This window comes from Pleurodeles waltl, unplaced genomic scaffold (assembly GCF_031143425.1).
Source record: "Pleurodeles waltl isolate 20211129_DDA unplaced genomic scaffold, aPleWal1.hap1.20221129 scaffold_72, whole genome shotgun sequence".
Lineage (NCBI taxonomy): Eukaryota > Metazoa > Chordata > Amphibia > Caudata > Salamandridae > Pleurodeles > Pleurodeles waltl.
The window spans coordinates 575412-583526 of NW_027150393.1; the positions used below are offsets into that span (position 1 = coordinate 575412).

The 8115-nt window shown below is 48.4% G+C and overlaps 3 non-coding genes across 3 annotated transcripts; all 3 read right to left on the minus strand.

The window, feature by feature from the left end:
* Positions 1-1521: 1521 nt before the first annotated feature.
* Positions 1522-1593, minus strand: TRNAP-CGG (transfer RNA proline (anticodon CGG)). The gene has a single exon. It is a non-coding gene; the product is annotated as a tRNA-Pro (tRNA).
* Positions 1594-5814: 4221 nt separating this feature from the next.
* On the minus strand, positions 5815-5926 carry TRNAV-CAC (transfer RNA valine (anticodon CAC)). Its single transcript has 2 exons — positions 5889-5926; positions 5815-5860 (listed from the first exon to the last, which is right to left on the minus strand). It is a non-coding gene; the product is annotated as a tRNA-Val (tRNA).
* A 751-nt stretch (positions 5927-6677) lies between these two features.
* Positions 6678-6749, minus strand: TRNAP-CGG (transfer RNA proline (anticodon CGG)). Its single transcript has one exon. It is a non-coding gene; the product is annotated as a tRNA-Pro (tRNA).
* Between the last annotated feature and the right edge of the window lie 1366 nt (positions 6750-8115).

Sequence of the window (8115 nt, forward strand, 5' to 3'; positions counted from 1 at the left end):
GGCCTGCTAACTCTTGAGCCAGAGAAGCACGCCTCTTGGATTCAAGCACACTTGCTTGCTCAACGCTCACTCAGCGCTCGATCAGGCGAGATTTATAGTAGTGGCTCATAGGCCTAAAACACTCACCTGGGAGACGCGGGGTGGCTGATTTCCCGGAATGGCCCTTGATGGGGAAATCACCTCCTTTCCCCCGCCTCATTTCAGAATTGTGTGCAAGTCGCAAGACAGTGTTCAGGGGTTCATGGGTACTGCCTACTCCCAGCTGCCTCTCTGTCTTCTTCATGTAAATTGCAAGTCACGAGGAGGCACCATTGCCAATATGCTCCGCCCACCTAACCAAGAAACCCAGTTTGAGCTTGTCTGCCTGTGTTGTTGCAGGGGCAGTGTCTTCTTTGCCCAAAAGGTGGCAGGAGAAACTCACTTCAAACGATAGAATCAACTGCTTAAGTAGAAACCAGCATGGTAGTTACTGTCATAAAGTGCAGCTCTAACAGAAGGTGTGCCTGAGATGCCCCTTCCAGTAATACACAGAATTTTGATTGAGGGCCCAGCCGATGGGTTGGTGGATTTCTCCTCACATGCCACAGCAGCTTCCAAAGATAGTGGTGTGAGGAGCTGGCTGTGCAAGCAGAGCAAGATTTAAGGTAAGAAAACACACCTGTTAGGAGTGGGATTTGAACCCACGCCTCCATGAAGAGACCAGAAGGCTCAGCTTCACTGAACATCAAGCTCTCTTGAGTCTGGCACCTTAGACCACTCGGCCATCCTGATAGCCAAAACATTGTGCAGGTCTGACTCTTCAGTCTGCACTTGTTGATGCTGCCGCTTGCAATGTTCCTATCAAAGTCACAGCTTTAAAGGCCCCATAATATAACATGGCCAAGAAAAAAAAAAAACAGAACAAGAAACAAGGCACATGCACGACCACCGAGGGATGCAGATAACTTTTTATCGTCCTGCAATAGTAAAGCACATTTTACACAGGTCACAAGTTTTTAAAGGTCATTTCTGTCTAAGTGTGCATTGAGAGAGACTGAGGTTTTAGTGAGCAAACACAAAAGCTACTGCTGCCCAGTGTCGAACCGGGGACCTTTTGCGTGTGAGGCAAAAGTGATAACCACTACACTACAGAAACAAGCTTGCTGGCTTGACTGAAGGAGCACAGTTCCCCTCATATGTTTGCCCGATTTCCTCTATACTTGATCAGCAGTTGCTCAGAATGCGAGGGGTAAGTGTGAAAATTGCAGCGGTGTCAGCCAGCATGCATACACTCAGACGTCCTGAAAAGTCACAGCTGCGGGCAGAGACAGACAAATATCTGATGCCTAAATGCCAGGAACGCAAGCCTGTGAAATCATCACACAGGGCGCACTGAGAGCAAGCAGGAAGGAAGCCAAGGCATTGTAATCCATTTTTCGCCTGAGGCAAAAAATATGTTTTGCGCAACAATGCTTCGAGTGGAATGAGAAATGTTGAGGGGTTGTGTATTTTGAGCAGGATTTGATTGTTTTCCGCTAAAATGGGCTCGTCTGGGATTTGAACCCGGGACCTCTCGCACCCGAAGCGAGAATCATACCCCTAGACCAACGAGCCTGGGCACAGAAGCGCTACGGCTCCCACCCTGCTCCGAGCGTTGGTGGCAGAGAGTGGGAGACTACATCCCAAAGCAAGAAACGCCACATGGTGCTCTCTTCTGCAGTATGACTAGAGTCATTTGCATGGTCGTCATCGAACATGACATAAAAAGCCTCTATCCTTTAGACATTTTGTCCCAGATTTACAAGAAAATGACTGAGCGCGACGCTGTGCCAAATTTGCAAGCCCTATGCTCCGTCATTTTCAAAATGCAGGGAAGCGCCGTATTTAGTAGAATACAGCGCACCCATGTGCTTCCCCCTGCGCCAGCTCTAAATTAGCTGCTGAGCGCCAACGCAGCCGTTCTTGCACCATGGTACAAGGATGACTGCGTTGAGGGGGAAATTGTTTTTGTGCAGGAAGGGACACCTTCCTGGCCAAAAGAAAAATCTTCAATGGTGATTTGCTCTTACTTCTATGTGTGCTGCAGAATGCAGCACACATAGAAAGAGAAAAAACGAGGAGAAATGAAAACATTTCTCCTCAGTGCGCCACTCTAAAGATACCCCTGGGATGGCGTTGGATTTTGGCGCTGACGCAGATTTACGACAACTCCTAAATCTGAAGCAGCATCAAAATGCTATGGTGTTGCTGTGGCACACTCACAGCTACACCCATTGCACGCCCCTTCCAGGGAAAGCGCTGAATGCTAAGGTGCCGTATTTACAAGGTGGTGTTAAGCCACAAAAAGTGGCTGAACGCCATCTTGTAAATACCGCGCAGTGCATAGTGCCACCGGGGCGTCACTAAAAGTGATTCTCCGTTGGCGATTGGGCCTTGTAAGTCTGGCACCTTATTTGCTCAAGGTGTGTGTTCTTGGTGAGGGGAGGAAAGCTATTTTCGCTCTCATACCTTCCTTCCTTGGCTGGCTTAAATGCGGTAGGCTCAGGCTTCAATGCAAAGGTCAAACAGTGAGCAACTGACTGACGTAAGCTGGCGCAACTCCTCTTGGTGAGCTGTGACAGATGCCCCAGGAGCGTAGTACCTCACGATGGTGAGGGATAGACACAGTCTCTTTTATCTCAGCTTGCCTGTCAGCTGAGTCAGGAAATGCAAATACTGGGAAAAAGCGCAGCGACTTGCTGTATTTGCTTGGCTTCGAACCAGGGACCTTTTGCATGTGAGGTGCGCATGATAACCACTACACTACACAAACAGACACACTTGCCGGCTTGCTTCATGTGGCTATGCATTGTACTGGAACCACCACACTATGGAAACAGACACACCTGCTTGCTTTATGTGGCTCTGCATTGGACTGGGATGCAAGGACTGAGGGCCAATGTTCATGACGCTCAAAGCTGAGCCTTCCGGAACACGATCTCTTGCCTTGGAAGAAAGGAACTGGCATCACTTTCATTCCAAGAGGTGATTTCAGAACTGGACCCGAAATTACCATGGAGAAGCACTGTGCATTTAATGTTCCTATGAGCACTGCTGCTCCAGCACAGAAAAGCAGTTGCAAAGAAATCTTGCATACCTTCATGATGCTGAACCGTCTCAACGCAGGTATAAAGCATGTATTGCATTGCAACATGACATCTTACAAGAGTGAAAAGCAGAAATACTCCTGTTTAAAACACAGACTGAACCTATAAAGGTAAGGGTTGGTCAGGGATTTGAACCAAGGTCCTCTCACACCCGAAGCGAGAATCATACCCCTATATCAACTAGACTGCTGCTGCAGAGGCATTTGAAACATCTTCTGAAGCGTCTTTCAGAAAAGCAGGGCCATTCGGAGGCTCTCTCTCTAAGCGTGCCATAGCAATTGATGTTTTCTGTCAAGGATTTTTTGTTTGTCTCTAGCAAGGAAAGAGGTAGTCAAGATGCCCTGTGCTTCCCCCTGCGCCAGCTCTAAATTAGCTGCTGAGCGCCAACGCAGCCGTTCTTGCACCATGGTACAAGGATGACTGCGTTGAGGGGGAAATTGTTTTTGTGCAGGAACGGACACCTTCCTGGCCCAAAGAAAAATCTTCAATGGTGATTTGCTCTTAATTCTATGTGTGCTGCAGAATGCAGCACACATAGAAAGAGAAAAAACGAGGAGAAATGAAAACATTTCTCCTCAGTGAGCCACTCTAACGATACCCCTGGGATGGCGTTGGATTTTGGCGCTGACGCAGATTTACGACAACTCCTAAATCTGGAGCAGCATCAAAATGCTATGGTGTTGCTGTGGCACACTCACAGCAACACCCATTGCACGCCCCTTCCAGTGAAAGCGCTGAATGCTAAGGTGCCGTATTTACAAGGTGGTGTTAAGCCACAAAAAGTGGCTGAACGCCATCTTGTAAATACCGCGCAGTGCATAGTGCCACCGGGGCGTCACTAAAAGTGATGCTCCGTTGGCGATTGGGCCTTGTAAGTCTGGCACCATATTTGCTCAAGGTGTTTGTTCTTGGTGAGGGCAGGAAAGCTATTTTCGCTCTCATACCTTCCTTCCTTGGCTGGCTTGAATGCGGTAGGCTCAGGCTTCAATGCAAAGGTCAAACAGTGAGCAACTGACTGATGTAAGCTGGCGCAACTCCTCTTGGTGAGCTGTGACAGATGCCCCAGGAGCGTAATACCTCACGATGGTGAGGGATAGACACAGTCTCTTTTATCTCAGCTTGCCTGTCAGCTGAGTCAGGAAATGCAAATACTGGGAAAAAGCCCAGCGACTTGCTGTATTTGCTTGGCTTCGAACCAGGGACCTTTTGCATGTGAGGTGCGCATGATAACCACTACACTACACAAACAGACACACTTGCCGGTTTGCTTCATGTGGCTATGCATTGTACTGGAACCACCACACTATGGAAACAGACACACCTGTTTGCTTTATGTGGCTCTGCATTGGACTGGGATGCAAGGACTGAGGGCCAATGTTCATGACGCTCAAAGCTGAGCCTTCCGGAACACGATCTCTTGCCTTGGAAGAAAGGAACTGGCATCACTTTCATTCCAAGAGGTGATTTCAGAACTGGACCCGAAATTACCATGGAGAAGCACTGTGCATTTAATGTTCCTATGAGCACTGCTGCTCCAGCACTAGAAAAGCAGTTGCAAAGAAATCTCGCATACCTTCATGATGCTGAACCGTCTCAACGCAGGTATAAAGCATGTATTGCATTGCAACATGACATCTTACAAGAGTGAAAAGCAGAAATACTCCTGTTTAAAACACAGACTGAACCTATAAAGGTAAGGGTTTGTCTGGGATTTGAACCAAGGTCCTCTCACACCCGAAGCGAGAATCATACCCCTACACCAACTAGACTGCTGCTGCAGAGGCATTTGAAACATCTTCTGAAGCGTCTTTCAGGAAAGCAGGGCCATTTGGAGGCTCTCTCTCTAAGCGTGCCATAGCAATTGATGTTTTCTGTCAAGGATTTTTTGTTTGTCTCTAGCAAGGAAAGAGATAGTCAAGATGCCCTGTGCCAGTGAGCTGAACTAGGGCACTGATGTGAAAAGCAGACCCTTTCTGGTAGTTGTAACCCTCTGCAAGTCCTGGACCCTTGCACCTTAGACTTACAGACCAGAAGCACTGAAGGGCCTGCTAGCTCTTGAGCCAGAGAAGCATGCCTCTTGGATTCAAACACACTTGCTCGATCAGGCTCGATCAGGCGAGATTTATAGAAGTGGCTCATAGGCCTGAAACACTCACCTGGGAGACGCGGGGTGGCTGATTTCCCGGAATGGCCCTTGATGGGGAAATCACCTCCTTTCCCCCGCCTCATTTCAGAATTGTGTGCAAGTCGAAAGACAGTGTTCAGGGGTTCATGGGTACTGCCTACTCCCAGCTGCCTCTCTGTCTTCTTCATGTAAATTGCAAGTCACGAGGAGGCACCATTGCCAATATGCTCCGCCCACCTAACCAAGAAACCCAGTTTGAGCATGTCTGCCTGTGTTGTTGCAGGGGCAGTGTCTTCTTTGCCCAAAAGGTGGCAGGAGAGACTCACTTCAAACGATAGAATCAACTGCTTAAGTAGAAACCAGCATGGTAGTTACTGTCATAAAGTGCAGCTCTAACAGAAGGTGTGCCTGAGATGCCCCTTTCAGTAATACACAGAATTTTGATTGAGGGCCCAGCCAATGGGTTGGTGGATTTCTCCTCACATGCCACAGCAGCTTCCAAAGATAGTGGTGTGAGGAGCTGGCTGTGCAAGCAGAGCAAGCTTTAAGGTAAGAAAACACACCTGTTAGGAGTGGGATTTGAACCCACGCCTCCATGAGGAGACCAGAAGGCTCAGCTTCACTGAAGATCAAGCTCTCGTGAGTCTGGCACCTTAGACCACTCGGCCATCCTGACAGCCAAAACATTGTGCAGGTCTGACTCTTCAGTCTGCACTTGTTGATGCTGCCGCTTGCAATGTTCCTATCAAAGTCACAGCTTTAAAGGCCCCACAATATAACATGGCCAAGAAAAAAAAAAAAACAGAACAAGAAACAAGGCACATGCACGACCACCGAGGGATGCAGATAACTTTTTATCGTCCTGCAATAGTAAAGCACATTTTACACAGGTCACAAGTTTTTAAAGGTCATTTCTGTCTAAGTGTGCATTGAGAGAGACTTAGGTTTTAGTGAGCAAACACAAAAGCTACTGCTGCCCAGTGTCAAACCGGGGACCTTTCGCGTGTGAGGCAAATGTGATAACCACTACACTACAGCAACAAGCTTGCTGGCTTGACTGAAGGAGCACAGTTCCCCTCATATGTTTGCCCGATTTCCTCTATACTTGATCAGCAGTTGCTCAGAATGCGAGGGGTAAGTGTGAAAATTGCAGCGGTGTCAGCCAGCATGCATACACTCAGACGTCCTGAAAAGTCACAGCTGCGGGCAGAGACAGACAAATATCTGATGCCTAAATGCCAGGAACGCAAGCCTGTGAAATCATCACACAGGGCGCACTGAGAGCAAGCAGGAAGGAAGCCAAGGCATTGTAATCCATTTTTCGTCTGAGGCAAAAAATATGTTTTGCGCAACAATGCTTCGAGTGGAATGAGAAATGTTGAGGGGTTGTGTATTTTGAGCAGGATTTGATTGTTTTCCGCTAAAATGGGCTCGTCCGGGATTTGGACCCGGGACCTCTCGCAACCGAAGCGAGAATCATACCCCTAGACCAACGAGCCTGGGCACAGAAGCGCTACGGCTCCCACCCTGCTACGAGGGTTGGTGGCAGAGAGTGGGAGACTACATCCCAAAGCAAGAAACGCCACATGGTGCTCTCTTCTGCAGTATGACTAGAGTCATTTGCATGGTCGTCATCGAACATGACATAAAAAGCCTCTATCCTTTAGACATTTTGTCCCAGATTTACAAGAAAATGACTGAGCGCGACGCTGTGCCAAATTTGCAAGCCCCTCGCTCCGTCATTTTCAAAAAGCAGGGAAGCGCCGTATTTAGTAGAATACAGCGCACCCCTGTGCTTCCCCTGCGCCAGCTCTAAATTAGCTGCTGAGCGCCAACGCAGCCGTTCTTGCACCATGGTACAAGGATGACTGCGTTGAGGGGGAAATTGTTTTTGTGCAGGAAGGGACACCTTCCTGGCCAAAAGAAAAATCTTCAATGGTGATTTGTTCTTACTTCTATGTGTGCTGCAGAATGCAGCACACATAGAAAGAGAAAAAACGAGGAGAAATGAAAACATTTCTCCTCAGTGCGCCACTCTAACGATACCCCTGGGATGGCGTTGGATTTTGGCGCTGACGCAGATTTACGACAACTCCTAAATCTGGAGCAGCATCAAAATGCTATGGTGTTGCTGTGGCACACTCACAGCAACACCCATTGCACGCCCCTTCCAGGGAAAGCGCTGAATGCTAAGGTGCCGTATTTACAAGGTGGTGTTAAGCCACAAAAAGTGGCTGAACGCCATCTTGTAAATACCGCGCAGTGCATAGTGCCACCGGGGCGTCACTAAAAGTGATGCTCCGTTAGCCATTGGGCCTTGTAAGTCTGGCACCTTATTTGCTCAAGGTGTGTGTTCTTGGTGAGGGCAGGAAAGCTATTTTCGCTCTCATACCTTCCTTCCTTGGCTGGCTTGAATGCGGTAGGCTCAGGCTTCAATGCAAAGGTCAAACAGTGAGCAACTGACTGACGTAAGCTGGCGCAACTCCTCTTGGTGAGCTGTGACAGATGCCCCAGGAGCGTAGTACTTCTCGATGGTGAGGGATAGACACAGTCTCTTTTATCTCAGCTTGCCTGTCAGCTGAGTTAGGAAATGCAAATACTGGGAAAAAGCCCAGCGACTTGCTGTTTTTGCTTGGCTTCGAACCAGGGACCTTTTGCATGTGAGGTGCGCATGATAACCACTACACTACACAAACAGACACACTTGCTGGTTTGCTTCATGTGGCTATGCATTGTACTGGAACCACCACACTATGGAAACAGACACACCTGCTTGCTTTATGTGGCTCTGCATTGGACTGGGATGCAAGGACTGAGGGCCAATGTTCATGACGCTCAAAGCTGAGCCTTCCGGAACACGATCTC